At 43.0% G+C, this 18,390-nt stretch overlaps 1 protein-coding gene across 1 annotated transcript in view; it reads right to left on the bottom strand.

Moving 5' to 3' along the window:
- The window catches only part of LOC147019555 (uncharacterized), a 438,487-nt gene extending 426,816 nt beyond the window's left edge, over positions 1-11,671 (bottom strand). The window contains exon 1 of the mRNA XM_085894127.1: positions 11,074-11,671. The gene's annotated coding sequence lies outside the window, so the exon portion shown is untranslated. The remainder of the gene's footprint in view (positions 1-11,073) is intronic.
- Between the last annotated feature and the right edge of the window lie 6,719 nt (positions 11,672-18,390).

The following is an 18,390-nucleotide window of genomic DNA, read 5'->3' as shown; positions in this document are numbered from 1 at the left end:
CAGGTAGTGGTTAATGGCCAAACATCCAAACCAACTCCAATTAATGCATCAGTACCTCAAGGTTCAATTCTTGGACCCACCTTATTTATTTATTTATAGTCTACATTAACGATCTGTGCGACAACCTGCATATCCCTACCTGTCTCTATGCTGATGATGGTACAATTTACTTTCTGCTGGATGAAGTGAATGACACCATTTCTCCGAGCGAAGGCCGACAGAAGACGTACGAGTGGGGACAGAAATGGAATGTCCTGTTTGCTACCAAGAAATGCAAGGTTATGCCTCTCAGTGGACGACTACCAAGTGAGCATCCTCCAGAGTTCTTCATGGGTGGCAAACCCTTGCAACATGTACACGAGCTTGACATACTTGTAGTCAGGCTCTCTCCGGAGCTTGGGTTTCCACTCTCACATGAACTCGATCACTGTTAGAGCTGGACAAAGAGTGAGTGCCTTTCACAGTATTGCTCCATAGGATCTGCTTGGCCGAGCCCAAGTGTACAAAGCCCATGTCCAGAGCACAACGGAATATGCTCCCCTCATATGGAAGTCTGCAAGTGCCACGTATCTTAAAAAGCTGGATGATGTGCAACGTCGAGCTGTACATATCATCAAGGCCCCTCCAGAGGAATTGAATTTTGATCTCTTACCACACAGGAGAAGTGTAGCAGGTCTGGGTCTGATGCACAGACTGCACACAGAAGAAGTTCCAGCACTTCTGAAGACCATGCTACTTCCATCATGGATTCAATCAAGGTTCACCAGAACCTTGCTGTGCAGTCTCTTACTGGCAAGACTGAGAGTGGTCACTGGTCACTTGTTCAGTATGACCGCTCCTATATGCCCGCAAAAATACCAGTGTGGAACAGCTTACCAGATGCCACTGTAGGTCAACCAACAACATCTGGGATCAAGGCTTTCTGCTCCAGAGCACACAAATATCTTAAAGTCCAATACAATACACTTCTGATAACGTTGTTTTGTATGTACGATTCTATCACCTTGTTTTTCTTTTATGATGATGATGATTATTATTATTATTATTATTATTATTATTTTTCTCTCATTTGTATTTTGATACTCTGTGCTTTCATGGTACAAGTGGGCACTGTTTTTGTTCTTTGCAGTGCTTATCCATCCCAAAAAAACAAATAAATAAATAAATAATTCTGCACCTGCACCCTCCCCACATCCCCATTTCAACACCTTTTATATTATAATCGCTTTTCAACTAACGGTGTGTGTGTGTGTGTACGCATCACTAAATGACAGACAAAAAGAAAAGGGGAAATGAGCTTCTGTTTAAAAACAAAAACAAATTGTAGATCAAATAACCCCATCACATTCTGCTCTGAAATAATTTAATATAAAACAAGAGCGCAAGTGAGCACAATATACGCCCGAAGAAGAAGGTGTATACAGAATTGTGCTACTACATGGATAACTGCATCCTGGTTGCCTGGGCAACCACTTTTGATGACGAACGTATGTCACGACACACCGTCTCCACAGTCTGTACCTTTGTACCAAATATGAACCGTGAAAGTTGAAAACTTTGGGAGTTAGAGTGCAGACAGGAACGGACGGACAGACAGACAGACAAACAGATGGACGACCGGTATCACATAATACGCCCTGATATATATATATATATATATATATATATATATATATATATATATATATATATATATATATATATATATATATATATATATATATCGGGCGTATAAAAATAGACCCTAAGTGCATTTAACACGTGTGGAAGTATCGGTTTTGACAAACCAAACAAATGGACTTAGAAGATCAGTCATTGAGGATCGTCAGAATGAAATCATGAAACTTGATCCCAGTCAGTGGAGTATCTGTTTAATATATATATATATATATATATATATATATATATATATATATATATATATATATATATATATATATATATATATATATATATATATATATATGCATGCATCGTCGAGGCCCGTGGAAGAGCTTGGATGAGTACACCGAACAGATCAGGGGACAACAGAACAAAAGGAGCAGCAGAGAGAAGGGGAAACACCAACAACAGAGCCAAAGGGCAGGACAGAGGGAGGAGGACAAACAATGGGTGTGGGGAGGAATGGGGGGGGGATAGGAGAGAATACATGGGGTGAACAAGATGGATACAAAAGGAAACTATCAGAAGGTGAGATTGGAAATTTGAGAGGAGGAGGGATCGGGGTGTGGTTTGGGGAAGGGGGAGCTTAATGCGGGTAGAAAAGATCATGGTTTTTCATTGGGGATGATCTGAGATGGTTGTGAACAGCAGTCTTGAAGACCTGGAGCGACGAATAAGATTGAAGAGGATGTGGAAGTTAGTTCCACAGGTGGGTTTAAAAAATAAAAAATAAAAAAGAGGAACGAATGAGTGGAGGTGAGCAGTGATCCTGGATTTAGGTAGTTTCACGAGAAGGGGGTTCCTGGTGGATGTGTGAGCCCTGCAGAAACCTGGGGGGGGGGGGGAGGAAGGGACAAAGCATGGACAAAGACCACCGACTTGTCTGTGATGGCGAAGTGATTGTCCCATAGACCCAGCTTCATCACAGTACATTTCAATAATCTTGAAGGCCTTGGTTTCCACGGTGTCATGCTGAGTAATGTGTTCGACAGGGGAGCCAGCCTCAAGGGGAGAGCAGTGATCCATCAAGGTGCGGGTGAAGGCCTTGTAGGTGGATAAGAGTTCAGGTGTGCCAAAAAAGAACTTTGTACGACAGAGAATGCCCAGTCGACAGCTGGCTTGAGGCCAACTTTGAAATGTGGTTTGCTGAAAAAAGTTCATGGATGACAGTGAGACCGAGGACTTTGAATGACTGAACTTCCTCAAAAGGATCGTTAAAAAGTAGATCGGAGGGTTTGCCAGACGGTCCTTTCGGAGAGAGAGATAGTGATATGAGATTTGTCAGGATTGAAAGCCATTTTCCGATTGTTTGACCATCTTGTGATTTATTCAAGGTCTGAAGAGAGGGAAGAAGTTGCAGCCTGCCTGTGTGAAGGATGAGGCGATGTCACGGCAGAGGGTGGAGTCATCAGCAAATAGAAAAAAGAGGATTTTCCAGAGAGTCAGAGAGATTGTTGATGAAGATCAAGAGTAGGACTGGGCCCAGAACACTGCCTTGGGGGCACTCACCATTAAAAGGGAGAAGAGATGAAAGGATTCCGTTGAGAGTCACACGTTGACTACGAGAGTAGAGGAAGTCATTAAGCCACGAGTGGAGTTGGCATCGGATGCCATCGGCAGAGAGTTTGGAGAGCAAGATGGGATGCCAGACTGTATCAAAAGCATTATTTGACTTTAACTCCTGAAAAATGCTGTGACTGCTAATCCCGTTTTCAACACAAGTTCACCTGTATTGCCAAAGCAGTCACAATTGGACCACATAGTGCAATGGCCGTAGCTCAGTGCAGGCCTGAATACTTCGTGTCATGATATCAGAATAATCATTTTTGACCGATCTATAGGATTGCAGTAATTTGAAAGCCCCAATTATTCCCACTCTCTTGTGGGATCAGCAGAGGTAACACTTTTAGCCCAAGTCTTTCATCAAGACATATCTACTCTACATGAAACATTATGGTATCTTTAACGTCCACCAATGACCAGTGCTGGTAGATGCATCCTCTGGCCTAATGTCTATCCTATAGACGGCACACATATCGATGCCTCGACCAGCGTGTGAAACAGCAGGACAACAGCTTGTAGCAGGGCCTGGATCCGAACCAAAGCCGGATGGCCCAGAGGCGAGTGTGCGTACCTCTAGGCCATCCTACTATCCCTTCATCATATGCCATGCAGTCAATTTATTTTAACCAGCTTTTGTTGAATACAACTTGCCAATCCAAAATCTGAAGGATCATTATTTTTGTGACGAGGATGATTTCCTAGTTGTGCTGTATTCGCGGTCAGAATTTTTTGTTTGTTTGTTTTTAATGAAGTGTCGTAAAACTCACAAGATAGTAAAAGTCTCCCCAATACGACCTGCTTAGCGGTCTAATGCAATGAATCCACAGCTAATCCCAGTAAGTGACATCATTTCCTAAATATTTTGCCTTCGTGTAACACTACCAAAAATAGCCTCACACAAAAACAAACCGAGAGGTCGAGGGTGGGTGAACAATCCGATGAGAAGCCTCGAAGAGGTGAGGGTGGGAGAGGGATGGCGCCTTTATCCAGTGAGTGGCAGTGGAGTTTGAATGCATAGGTCAGACAGATCACTGCATGCTTCCTCCACTTCCTGACCCGAACGACCCCAGGTGGCCGGTTCCAATGCAATGGAAAGCCAATCATGTCATCACCAAAGTCGAGAGAACAAATACAAACAAACGAAGCCATATTTGGCAAAGCACAAGCCAACAACCCGCCCTCAACAGTCCTCGTTTAACTACGAGTCGAGTTGAGTAAAACCTCTGAAACAGCATCGAGTTTGAAGGCAGCGTGTTTTGGAGCGGATGCGTCATGCCTTTGGACTGCATAGTGCAGCCAAAGTTGGGGATTCACGATCATTCCTGAGTCTTCCTGACTCGCCCCATCCATTCCAACTTTGATTATTCCATTGCTAAATTCCAATGAGGATAATTTGATGATCCTCAATGAAAAAAACAATGATGAATATTAGCTGGTAAGAATGTAACAGATGTTTATATCGGCGAAGATGCTCCATTCCCGAATATCACCCCCACCCCGAAACCAAATTACCAAAATTTAAACCTCCTCGGCCCTGGTTATGTGTTCCATATCCTAAACGTCTGCATGACAGGGCTCTCTGGCTGACAGTATAGAGAAAAATTTCCAATGAAACGGAACAAAAGTTGTGGGGAGTGGGGGTGGGGGGGGGGATCATCTTGGCCCAACTTTCTCCAAGGCAATTTATAGCAGCTCTGATTTGCATCTTAGTTTTGAAAACCATGATCACTGAAGGTTTATCCAGGCACTACAAAGAAGGAATACTCATCCTCAAGGAAGCTAACAGCGTGAAAGTAATAAAATCCACCCCAGATGTAGGCCCAAAGCCGCGTCCGTGGCCAGAATGAAGCCACGATCCATGTCCTCACAGTCTCAGGTCACTGCTGGAGTGGGTTTTCAAGCCCCTTGAGTCAGCAAGCTGCATTCTGCTCAGCATGCGTGCACCAAGCCGGTTTACAAACAGATCGGCCCGTGCCATCTGGCTAACCGGCATTGGAGAATTCCGCCAAACACCGGCAGAGGGGAAAGACCAGAATAGCTTTCAGCCTTTGTCTGCAGCAAAGCCATGCCCAAGCCAGCTTGCAAGCCGCCATGGGGTAGGCAAACTGCTGCTCCAAAAATAACATAAATAAGATATCCCAATATCACTTGGCGGAAATGTGGGACGGCACGCATGCGAAAGGCACACACGAGGGAGAATGTGCGCAGTAGACGAGGTACATAGTGTCAGATCACATCCCACAGCCAGACCAGGTGAGTCGACAATTACGGCACTTCCGTTCCGTCCGCATGCCAATAAAAGTGTAAGCCAAAAGGACTGCAGCAATAAATCCCTTGGGTTTGTCAGAAAATGTGGAAATATATACTGTATATATGTATGTTACATTCATGTGATTTACTTGCCAAATCATTGCTGACAGTCACCACACTCCACTCCAGACAGCACTGTAGCCATGGAATGTTGAGCACCGAGATCCTAAAACCATGAGCATATGGGAAAGTTGCACGGCACCCATGCTCCACTGCGCAATTCACAACGGCACACACTACAGCAGCTGGTGCAAGAGAATTGGCGGAGGCCAGAGGGGACGTAAACACGACGTATTTCCATCTCTTCCTTCACCACACCAGTGGGTTCTCTGAGTTTTCCAGATTCACATTGACACTCAATATCCCACTTGAAGCTTCGGATTGAAAATCTGATCTCCGTCATACCCAAGAGGGAACTTTGACATGGCTAGGCGGACATCACATTTATTTGGCCTGATTCTGCGGAGGGAGGAAGAGGGAGGAGGTGGGCAATGCCCCACAGCAGGAAGTTGCATTCGCTTATGAACCCCAAGGGTCAATTATAGGTTATCATCTCGGCTGAATGCCACCGTGAAACAGACACGCGTGGAGCACGCCGACGAACGGAGGACATTAGGAAAATTAAACCGAATTGATAATGTACAACCTGCTTGAAAGGTTATCCAAAATAACTACCTTTACGCCTTAGCAAATACCATTTTTATGAGCGAAGGATACAAAGAACACCAATTACTGAAGCATTGCTCTGTGCTATTAATTGAAGTGTGACCTGCCTCAAGCATGTTATGGCATCCTACCATTCAAGAGTATCGGCCCTTAATGTTGGTGAACAGTTCAATTTGCTGCACAGTGGACCCGTGGCTTTAATAAGATGAGACTCCTACTTTGTGGAACTTTTAATCCTCCCAGGTCAATTAAACGAAACCCTGGTGCCAACTCCCAACCCTCCCCCAACCCCTGCCGCCGTCCCCCGACCCAATGGCCACAAAACAGTTACAGTTACCTACGTCAATCTATGCAGGTCGAACGCACTGGCAGGTCAAAGGAGTCAAACAAATTCATCGCCCGACTGACCATGGGCCTGCATTAGAGGCATCCGTGATGTTAGCGCGTCAGTTGAAATCGGTGGCAATGGCGCAAACCTGCTGCCCGCAGCGCACCCACGAGGGAGCCGCCAGAGCAGCGAAAATTGTCCGGCTCACTATGACAGCCTGTAAAGGTGATCAAACATGCAAACGGGCTGTCAAATCCTCAGAGAAGATTTTAACTTTTCCTTCATCATAATACAACTCATTCTCCGTGAATGCAACAATGCCCCTCCTACCTCCCACCCCTGAAAAATAAAAAAGAGTTTTTTGTGCTTCATCTCAGTCACCTAGTAGTGTGTGTGTGTATATATATATATATATATATATATATATATATATATATATATATATATATATATATATATATATATATATATATATATATATATATATATATATATATATATATATATATATATATGTTATTGGAACCAGGTTGAAACCAGGTGTGGTGGACATGGTGGATGGAGGAAGTCGGGAAGAAGGAAGTTTGGAAAAGGATAGAGGACAACCAGATGCAGGAAAACCTGCATCTGGTTGTCCTCCTGTACAGGCAGAAGAAGAGAGCAGCAAGGAGAGATGTGAACAACAAGTGAGACGAGGATGGTGGGAACAATATGATCTCTAAATTGGACCGAGACAAGGATGAGGACGGTAAGGATGTGAAAGGGGGGGGGGTGCTGATCAAGGACGGAGATATGATGTTGGTGACAGAAAGGGATGTGGTAATGAAGGAAGGCTATTTCAAGGAGCTGTTGAACAAGGACGGAAGCAACGGCGAGCTGGAGCTACCGAGCTATGTATAAGGGAATGTGGAAGTAATGGAGATTGCAGAAGAGGGGGTGAAGATTATGAAGAAGGGGAGGGCATCAGGCATCGATGAAATACATCCAGAGATGCAAATTACAGGATAAAAAGTTGGAGTCGGTTGGATGAAGAGGTTGTTGAATGTATGTATGAGAGAGGGTAAGATGCTGGAGTAGTGGAGGAGCGGTCTAATCGTTCCAATCTGGAAGGAGGAGGGAGACGTACAAGATCTGGGGAAGTACCGAGGCTTCTAAATCATGTCACGAAGTTACTCTAGAGGATTTTGGATGGGAGGACAAGGGGAAGGGTGCAGTAGGAAGTAGGCGAAGAACAACAGGGGTTTAGAAAAGGTAGAGGGATGATGGATGGGATGCTCGATGCTTATGCTGAGATAGTTGGTGGACAAAAGGTTGGAGATGCAAAGGTGGGGGGGGGGTGGTATTTTGGTTTGTAGCTCTTGAGAAGGCTTGTGACACTGTCCTGAGAGAGATGGTGATGGCAACGCTGAGATGGATGTGAGTGCCGGAAGCAGTAGCTACGTATGAGGGAATGAAGGGAAGAGGTTTGGTGGGTCATGAGTTGTCAAAAGAGTTCACGTCTGATTGAAACAGGGAAGCTCACTCAGTCGATGACTGTTTATTATGGGGATGAATCTGAAAGGCAGAAGGTTCAGCAAGCGGGCATTCTAAGGAAGATAATGTTTGCAACTAGGTGGAACTGTGACCGAATAAGTTAGTTTGGAGGTAGAGGTGCGTTGGAGAATACAGGTGGGTGTGTGTGCATGGAGGAAATTGGAGGGACTCGTTGCGGACAGGAAAACATCAAGGAAATTGAAAGGGAAAGTTCTGGGGTCTTGTGCAATGCCGGCCTACCTTTACGGTCTGGAGACGGTGACACTGACAGAGAAGCAACAACAGAGGCTGCAGGTCTGCACAAACAACTGGGTCAGGAGGATCGCGCGAGTGAAGAGGGTGGATGAACTGAGCGAGGAGATCAATGCGAGGATGACTGACAGAGGGATCGGTGGGATGGGAAACTGGTACCAATGGAGTTCGAGAGAATGGCATGGGAAGTGAGAGGGTGAGGAAGGGAGCAAGGTAGGAGGAAACGAGGTAGACCTCGGGTGAGATGGGAAGATTGTTTGACGAGAGGCATCAGTAAGGTTGGGGGTGGCGGGAGAGTGAGCTGGGGATAGAGGGCAGTGGAGGAGTATTGTACAAAAGGTGGGGCAGCAATAGCTTGGTACCATGAGGCCCACCCCATATAAGGGGGGAAATGATGAGGAAGAAGAAGAAGAAGAGGAACAAGATGAGAAATACTGGTCTTATCATTCTGTACTGCCTTATATGTAACAGCTGACTGATAACATGCAATCATTTCATCATGCACCGACGCCATCTGTCAGGTATTACGAACACTTAACATCGCCGCTGTCTCTCTCGCATTTAATTAATTTTTCGGATATATTACAAAGCGGAAATAAATGTTGTTGACATTTTGTTATGTATTGTATGTACTGTACAGATTAATATAAATTGGAATTGGATTGATGGCATTTCTTGGACTTTTGAGTGTGTCCGTAAACATGTTGAAGCCCCTCGTTGAATATTACGAGCATCTTATCTCACGAGTTCAGTATGTGCCGAAAACCACATCGTCGAGTACAATCCCAGCAGTAAAAGCAATTCCTATATAGCCGAAGGAGCTGGTCCATGGAGAGAGTAAAAGTGTTGCCTTCCAGGTTTGCCACCGTAGAATGTCCGTCATGCAAAGGCAAAACAGCACGACGGGGTCAACCGTAAGCGGAGACTTCCTGGAGACCGGAGACCCCACATAAGGAGACACAAGGAACTTGGATGTGGGTGAAGGCCATTCGGCCCATCAAGCCTGTGCTATATCTACACCAAATTAATTAAACGTGTGAGTACGTAATTGGTGCAGGAGTGGGGATGAGAACAGTGGGGAAAGCACAGACATATCACCAAGGTGTTTTCTTTCTGATTTCTGTATTTCCCCCCCCCCCCCATTTTCTTTTATCTTTGGGGGTTTGGGGGCAGGGACACTGTTGCAGTGTGAGGAATGAACAAACATGAACAGCACAATCATCTTTTGGCGAGACCATCTCACGGATAATCACCCGTCCAAACCACAGCTTCCTCAGCTTACTCGTAGTCCGACCAATGTCCATGTACCCCTCCCCTAATTCCCAAAGATCCGAGGTACCTGTTGAAGTCAAATTCAAACCTATTTATCTCTCTATCTCTCTCTCTCTCTCTCTCTCTCTCTCTCTCTCTCTCTCTCTCTCTCTCTCTGTCTCTCTCTCTCTCTCTCTCTCTCTCTCTCTCTCTCTCTCTCTCTCTCTCTCTCTCTCTCTCTCTCTCTCTCTCTCTCTCTCGTGCAGCATGTTGCTGCTGGTTGCATCATTGGTTGGGACGCGGCTACGCCGTTGATGCAGTGTCCCCCTTACCAGTACACTGGTACTCATTTTTGCCGACCTCGGAAGGATGACAGGCTGAGTCAACCTCCTGGTGTATTTTAATTCAGCAGCCAACGGGGCTTGAACTCAGGACCCTAGGATCCCAAGCCGCCACCCGAACCACTAAGCCAACACCAGGCTACCGCTTGCACTGGCACTGCCTTTCCAGGGAGAGTGTTCCATCCATCAACTACTCTCTGAGTGAAAGACCCTTGTCTAATACCACCGTTCTAACTCTCGTCTTTACTCAACAAAAACTATGGCCTCGATCCTCACAGATCCACGCGAAATTCCATAGTGGTCGTGCGCTGGGGTCTCTGACCGCCAGAGGGCGGCTCACCATGCTGACAGGGAGGGGGCGGGTCAAACCGCCCGCGCATGCCTGACCGACAGAGCGTCACAAGTATCAATCGACAATGATTCCCCCAAGGTGTGGCATCACAGCACGCCACGTCCGCTCATCACACACCAGCCACCCAACCCGACACCCCACTTGCCCTTCCCCACCCCGGGCACCGAACAGCTGAGATTTCCGCCAATGCCGACGACAGCGCGGCTATTCCGGAGCGATTACGAGCAGCAGGCGCGCAACGCAGGACGGACTCGGATGGAAAACTTGTCGCATCTGAACAAGTCCCCAAGTTTGCCCCGGTGGTCGGATCGTGTCCCAGAGCTTCGCGAGACCTCGAACGTTCCGCGTGCACAGCATAGATTCTCTGGGTGCTCATTTACATCGGGCTGCAGAGGAACATCAATCGAGCGCAACCGGCAAGGGTCGCACGTCACACGGTGGGGTCCGTTCAAGACGTTCTCCAAACGACATACTCGCAGTTGTCCAGGAAACGCGTTTGACCGATTAATGTTTTCCGCATCGATTTATGATTATTGGAAAATGAAAGCAATGAAGTCAGTGTTTCCTGGAATTCTGGAATTCTGAGCGCATCGCGTTCCGAGAACATTTTGAACGCCCCCCCCCCCCTTGTCGCATGGAGGATCGTCCTCATGACATTGGGCTCCACGTGATGGATGACACGTGACGTAGGTAATGATCGGTTTCAAAACACTTTTATTTATTTATTATTATTATTATTTTTAATGAACAATCACACGATTTGGGGGCTGGGAAGTTGGGAACGTGGTGCACCAACCTTCACCTGATCCGCTTACCAGGTCCTCGGGATCTGCCGCAGCTCAGGAACTGGAAACGCTTCGGTCGGTCGACTCGCGAGCAAACCGCGACTGGGCTGCGCGAAGAAGTGCGCAACTTCGGGGGATGCCTCTTGCGCGCTCCGCAGCGGCCGTAGTTGTTGTTTTTTTACAAGGTGACGACTGCCCGAAGACGCGGGTGTTTTCCAATCCCCCCGGGCCGCCCTCCTCTCCCCCGAAACCCCTCCGGCGGTTCCGAACTGCTGATGCTGAAGAAACGAGGCGTCCCGCGTGAGCACGGAGAGCGAGCAAGTCGTTGCGAGGAGTGCCGTGAGCAGAGGAGGGGAGGGAATGCCGGTAACCGGAGGCAGAGTGGGACGATGCGGGAGTCGGACAGAGACATAGACAAGCGTCCAAAGGAGAGTGCCTTGATGGGCGGACGGACGTGCAGCGACGTACATGAGACGAGACACCCTGAGCGGAGTCCTCGGGCCGGTTCGCCCCGCGGGACGCAGCCTCGTCCGACCGCCGAGTCCTCGGGCCCGGCTCGCCGTCCGCAGCAGAACGTCGCGCGCGGCGCACTCTCCCGAGCCGTGGGGGGTCGGCGGCTCTGCCCGTCCTGTTTCTGACCCCTCCCTCCTCCCCATAGCGCAGCGCGCCATTGGCCACCTGCCGTCACGTGCCTCGGGGAAGCCGCTCTTAAAAGCTGAGATTTCCCCCTCTTGCCTCCGCCCGCACCTCTCTCTCTCTGTCTGTGTGTCTCTCTCTCTGTCTGTGTGTCTCTCTCTCTGTCTGTGTGTCTCTCTGTCTGTGTGTCTCTCTCTGTGTCTGTGTGTCTCTCTCTCTGTCTGTGTGTCTCTCTCTCTGTCTGTGTGTCTCTCTCTCTGTCTGTGTGTCTCTCTCTGTGTCTGTGTGTCTCCCTCTGTGTCTGTGTCTCTCTCTGTGTGTCTGTCTCTCTGTCTCTCTCTCTCTGTCTCTCTCTCTCTCACTCTCTCTCTCGCTCTCTCTCCCTCTCTCTCTCTCTCTCTCTCTCTCTCTCTCTCTCTCTCTCTCTCTCTCTCTCTCTCTCTCTCTCTCTCTCTCTCTCTCTCTCTCTCTCTCTCTCTCTCTCTCTCTCTCTCCGCTCCATCATCACACCGCGGCTCAATCGCTAATATTCCATTTCACGACCGATTATAAACATCCTTACTTCCATGCATATCTCACCGTCATTTTGATTTATAACACATTATAAATGTTTCATATCGACACGGAGACTTCATGAATTAATATTAAATTCGAACTTTTGCAACAAACAAAAAAAAAAAGTTTTCCGATTCCTTTTGCTTCGATTTTCCCGTACGAGCCCCAAGCCCCTCCCCTCCACATGGAATCCTTTTCGTCGTCCTCCGATTGGTTGTTCCCGCACTCCGTGAACAATAATACTCATGAATGGGGTAACAGCTGCCGTCCATTCATGTACATTTGTTGGAACGAATCGGAATAATCCTCGATGGAGGAAATCGAATCGACATCGGACTGTCCTCACGGGAGTCAAAGAAACGCCGGCTTTATGCATTTTCACTTTCTCATTGCACAAATTAACATAACTACTCGTAAAAAACACAAGTTAATTTAACTACGAGTAAAATGCACAAATTAATATAACTACCAGTAAAAAGCACAAGTTCATATAACTACTCAGAAGAAGCACAAGTTAATATAACTACTCACAAAAAGCACAAGTTAATAGAACTACTCATAAGAAGCACAAGTTAATATAACTACTAGTAAAAAGCACAAGTTAATATAACTACTCATAAAAAGCACAACTTAATATAACTACTAGTAAAAAGCACAAGTTAATATAACTACTCATGGAAGCACAAGTTAATATAACTACTTATAAAAAGCACAAGTTAATATAACTACCAGTAAAAAGCACAAGTTCATATACCTACTCAGAAGAAGCACAAGTTAATATAACTACTCATAGAAAGCACAAGTTCATATACCTACTCATAAGAAGCACAAGTTAATATAACTACTCATAAAAAGCACAAGTTCATATACCTACTCATAAGAAGCACAAGTTCATGGACCGACTCATAAGAAGCACAAGTTAATATACCTACTCGTAAAAAGCACAAGTTAATATAACTAATCATAAAAAGCACAACTTAATATAACTACTAGTAAAAAGCACAAGTTAATATAACTACTTATAAAAAGCACAAGTTTATATAACTACCAGTAAAAAGCACAAGTTCATATACCTACTCATAAGAAGCACAAGTTAATATAACTGACTACAAGTAAAAAGCACAAGTTCATATAACAACTGGTTAAAAAGCACAAGTTAATATAACTACAAGTAAAAAGCACAAGTTAATATAACTACTCAGAAGAAGCACAAGTCAATACAACTACTCATAAGAAGCACAAGTTAATGCAACTACTCATAAAAAGCACAAGTTAATATAACTACTCATAAGAAGCACAAGTTAATATCGCTATTCATAAGAAGCACAAGTTAATATACCGACTCATAAGAAGCACAAGTTAATATAACTACTCATAAAAAGCACAAGTTAATATAACGACTCATAAAAAGCACAAGTTAATTTCACTACCAGTGAAAAGCACAAGTTAATATAACAACTGGTAAAAAGCACAAATTAATACAACTACTTGTAAAAAGCACAAGTTAATATAGCAACTAGTAAAAAGCACAAATTAATACAACTACTTGTAAAAAGCACAAGTTAATATCACTACAAGGAAAAAGCACAAGTTAATACAACTATTCATAAGAAGCACAAATTAATATAACGACTCATGAGAAGCACAAGTTAATATAAGTGCTTGTAAAAAGCACAAGTTATTATTGCTACTCATAAGGACAAGTTAATATTACGACAGTACGAGTAAAAAGCACAAGCTAATGTAACTACGAGGAAAAAGCGCAGTTAATATAACGACTTGTAAAAAGCACAAGTCAATATAACAACTGGTAAAAAGCACAAGTTAATATAACTACTTATAAAAAGCACAAGTTAATATCACTATTAGTAAAACGCACAAGTTAATATAACAACTGGTAAGAAGCACAAATTAATACAACTACTTGTTAAAAGCACAAGTTAATATAACTACAAGGAAAAGGCGCAGTTAATATAACTACTTGTAAAAAGCACAAGTTAATATAACAACTAGTAAAAAGCACAAGTTAATATAACTACTCATGAGAAGCACAAGTTAATATAACTACTCATGAGAAGCACAAGTTAATATAAGTGCTTATAAAAAGCACAAGTTATTATTACGACTCAAAAGGACACGTTAATATAACTACAGTACTAGTAAAAAGCACAAGTTAATATAACAACTGGTAAACAGCACAAGTTAATATAACTACTTGTAAAAAGCACAAGTTAATATCACAACTAGTAGAAAGCACAAGTTAATGTAACTACAAGGGAAAAGCACAAGTTAATATAACAACTGGTAAAAAGCACAAATTAATACAACTACTTGTAAAAAGCACAAGTTAATATAGCAACTAGTAAAAAGCACAAATTAATACAACTACTTGTAAAAAGCACAAGTTAATATCACTACAAGGAAAAAGCACAAGTTAATACAACTATTCATAAGAAGCACAAATTAATATAACGACTCATGAGAAGCACAAGTTAATATAAGTGCTTGTAAAAAGCACAAGTTATTATTGCTACTCATAAGGACAAGTTAATATTACGACAGTACGAGTAAAAAGCACAAGCTAATGTAACTACGAGGAAAAAGCGCAGTTAATATAACGACTTGTAAAAAGCACAAGTCAATATAACAACTGGTAAAAAGCACAAGTTAATATAACTACTTATAAAAAGCACAAGTTAATATCACTACTAGTAAAACGCACAAGTTAATATAACAACTGGTAAGAAGCACAAATTAATACAACTACTTGTTAAAAGCACAAGTTAATATAACTACAAGGAAAAGGCGCAGTTAATATAACTACTTGTAAAAAGCACAAGTTAATATAACAACTAGTAAAAAGCACAAGTTAATATAACTACTCATGAGAAGCACAAGTTAATATAACTACTCATGAGAAGCACAAGTTAATATAAGTGCTTATAAAAAGCACAAGTTATTATTACGACTCAAAAGGACACGTTAATATAACTACAGTACTAGTAAAAAGCACAAGTTAATATAACAACTGGTAAACAGCACAAGTTAATATAACTACTTGTAAAAAGCACAAGTTAATATCACAACTAGTAGAAAGCACAAGTTAATGTAACTACAAGGGAAAAGCACAAGTTAATATAACTACTCATAAGAAGCACAAGTTAATATAACTACTCATGAGAAGCACAAGTTAATATAAGTGCTTGTAAAAAGGACAAGTTATTATTACTACTCATAAGGACAAGTTAATATAACTACAGTACTCGTCAAAAGCACAAGTTAATATAACTATGAGTAAAAATCACAAGTTATTATAACTACTCATAAGAAGCACAAGTTATAACTACTGGTAAAAAGCACAAGTTAATATAACTACTCATAGGAAGCACAAGTTATTATAACTACTCATAAGGACAAGTTAATATAACTCGTAGTAAAAAGCACAAGTTACTATAACTACTCATAAGATGCACAAGTTAATGTAACTACAAGTAAAAAGCACAAGGAAACATAACTACTCATAAGAAGCGCAAGTTAATATAACTATCCATAAAAAGCACAAGTTAATATAACTACTCATAAAAAGCACAAATGAATGTAACTTCAGTACTTGTAAAAAGCACAAGTTAATAGAACAACTCTTTAAAAGTATAAGTTAACTAGTAAAGGTTCTCATCTTCGACGGGTGTCACTGGCAACATATGGTAAAAGACAGATAGCATGAATGTATTTTAAACAATATATTATATCATTTTATCCATTGATTATCATTCAAGTTTTCCACTTCGATGACATTACCACGTAGTTTAGTGACTACACAATGTGTACCATTCGTGAGTTCCGGAGGATCCATAGAGCGCATTAAAATTACAGGGCACCCGACTTTAAAGTGATCCAAAAGGCCGGATCAGTTTCATCTCCATATTCATATCATGTAGATTTTAGCTGGCTGGATCAGTTTCGTTTACATATTCATGTTATAGAATTTAGCTGATTCTGAAACTGTTAACAGCATGTCGATCGGATGGTTCTGTGATTTTCTATGGTAGTAAACAGAAGTACGACTTAACCCTGTACGCCACTATGTGGAGACCCGAGGACTTAATATTTCACAACAAACTAAAAACACAACATTTGAAGATATTTTAAATAAACAATTTATTATAATATCAATTAAATATCATTTTTATCCATCGATAATATGAATTGTTCTGTACAGCTATAGTTATTCTCCTGGGATCTGCGCATCCATCCATGATCTATGTTCTAATGAAGTGCAGTAGAATAAAAACAGTCGGATGAACATGAACTGTTTAACAACCATAATCATCAAAATTAATTTTGAGGGGCCTCTTAAGGAAGACAATAATATCATTACTATATATGTCAAAGCTAGTTTCATTTCATGCAGTAACAAAAATCTAATGGTGGAACAAAAAAGGGGCATGCCGAAATATTAATATAGATATTAATATAGATAATCATCAAAACAAATTTTGAGGGGCCTCTTAAGGAAGACAATAATATCATTACTATATATGTCAAAGCTTGTTTCATTTCATGCAGCAACAAAAATCTGATGGTGGAACAAAAAAAGGGGCGTGCCGAAATATTAATATAGATATTACTACTCACAAGAAGTGCAAGTTAATATAACTACTCATAAGAAGTGCAAGTTAATATAACTACTCATCAGAAGCACACCTAACATAACTACTGATAAAGGGCACACGTTAATATAACTACTCATAAGAAGTGCAAGCAAATATAACGAATCATAAGAAGCACAAGTTAACATAACTACTCATAAAAATATACACTTGTTGAGCAACCAATTTATAAACTCTCGTTTCTTGGAAGCCAGTGATCGAGAATGTCGTTCTGAGAAGTTTTTGAACGTGACACATATGCAATCGGGTGGTAAAGCTATCGCTCTCGCAGTGGGACCGGGAGTCGAACTTTCAGCAATCACTGCATTACAATATCTTTCAACTCGATGAGCCATCTCAGAACCGCATAACTTTCCAAGTCGTCGTCTGCCACGACGACGACCATCTTGTCGGGTGAGTTGAGCAAGAGGTTTTGTCCATACTTTCACGAACCAGATGACCGAACCTGACGTTTGACCGGCGCCGATTTGTACAGGAATTTGTACTTTGGTCACCGTGCCGGTGATAACTCACCTACTCTTCACAAAAGACATGGTGAGGTCATTAACACCCAGCAACTAAAGCTAGCAGACGGGACACACATATTGATGTCTGACCCTGCATGCGAAACACCAGTTGGGCAGTTTATAGTCGGGTCGGAAATCAAAGGCAAGTGCACTCTCCCTGCACCATCCAGTCTGACAAAACCGCAGGAATGTGATCATGTAATCATATAATTGTATACAAGCCCAAACACGTCGGTGAGCTCATCATATTATTCACCTTGTGCGCGTGCACCGGTAGTTTAGCCGGTGGCAGCAAAATCAACACGAGATTTACCGTTTGTAACAGAATAAGAAAAAATAGTTTGTATTTTCAATTACCGAGTACATTAAATATTGAGGTGAAAACCTTACCTGAACAATCTTTACACTAAACAGGGTGGGCAGGTGTTGGTTGGCCTGTTGACACTCCCGTCTGAACATCTGGGATCATGATGCGAGGAACCCAGGTCCAAATCCCACGTGACATTCTTGTAATCTCAAGCATGATTGTACATTGATGTTTATGCCCTGCATTCGATTCGTGTACTCGAACTCGTTCCTCCGTGATTCATCTTGTGTTGCTTCTTTCTGATATTCTTCAGTCAGTGGACGTAAAATGCAGTTCACGGGCTGGGGACTCCGACAGACACGACAACGTTTGATTAATTTATTGTCCATGACTACATTTAGGAACTGGAACACGTCCCCCTGCCAGGCTGAACTGTTGACGTTTTGTATCCCACTGATAGGCCCGGTCTGAATCCGGACCTGAACCAAAATCTAAGCGGCATGTTCTTGTCACCTTAGCCAACTTATCCACCAAGTCTCATCCGAATCCATCGCTAAGTTTGTGAGATATCGTGTTCATAGACAGACAAACAACAGACAAGGGTGAAAACAACCACCGTCCATCTTCGGTAGTGGAGGTAATAAAGGTAAAAGCTCAAAAACCAAAACACTCA

The sequence above is a fragment of the Eptatretus burgeri genome, chromosome 9 (assembly GCF_056783735.1).
Source record: "Eptatretus burgeri isolate ZD-2024b chromosome 9, Ebu_testis_v1, whole genome shotgun sequence".
In the NCBI taxonomy this organism is placed as follows: domain Eukaryota; kingdom Metazoa; phylum Chordata; class Myxini; order Myxiniformes; family Myxinidae; genus Eptatretus; species Eptatretus burgeri.
The sequence above is the reverse complement of the archived record's forward strand: the minus strand, read 5'-3'. Positions and strand labels throughout refer to the sequence as shown.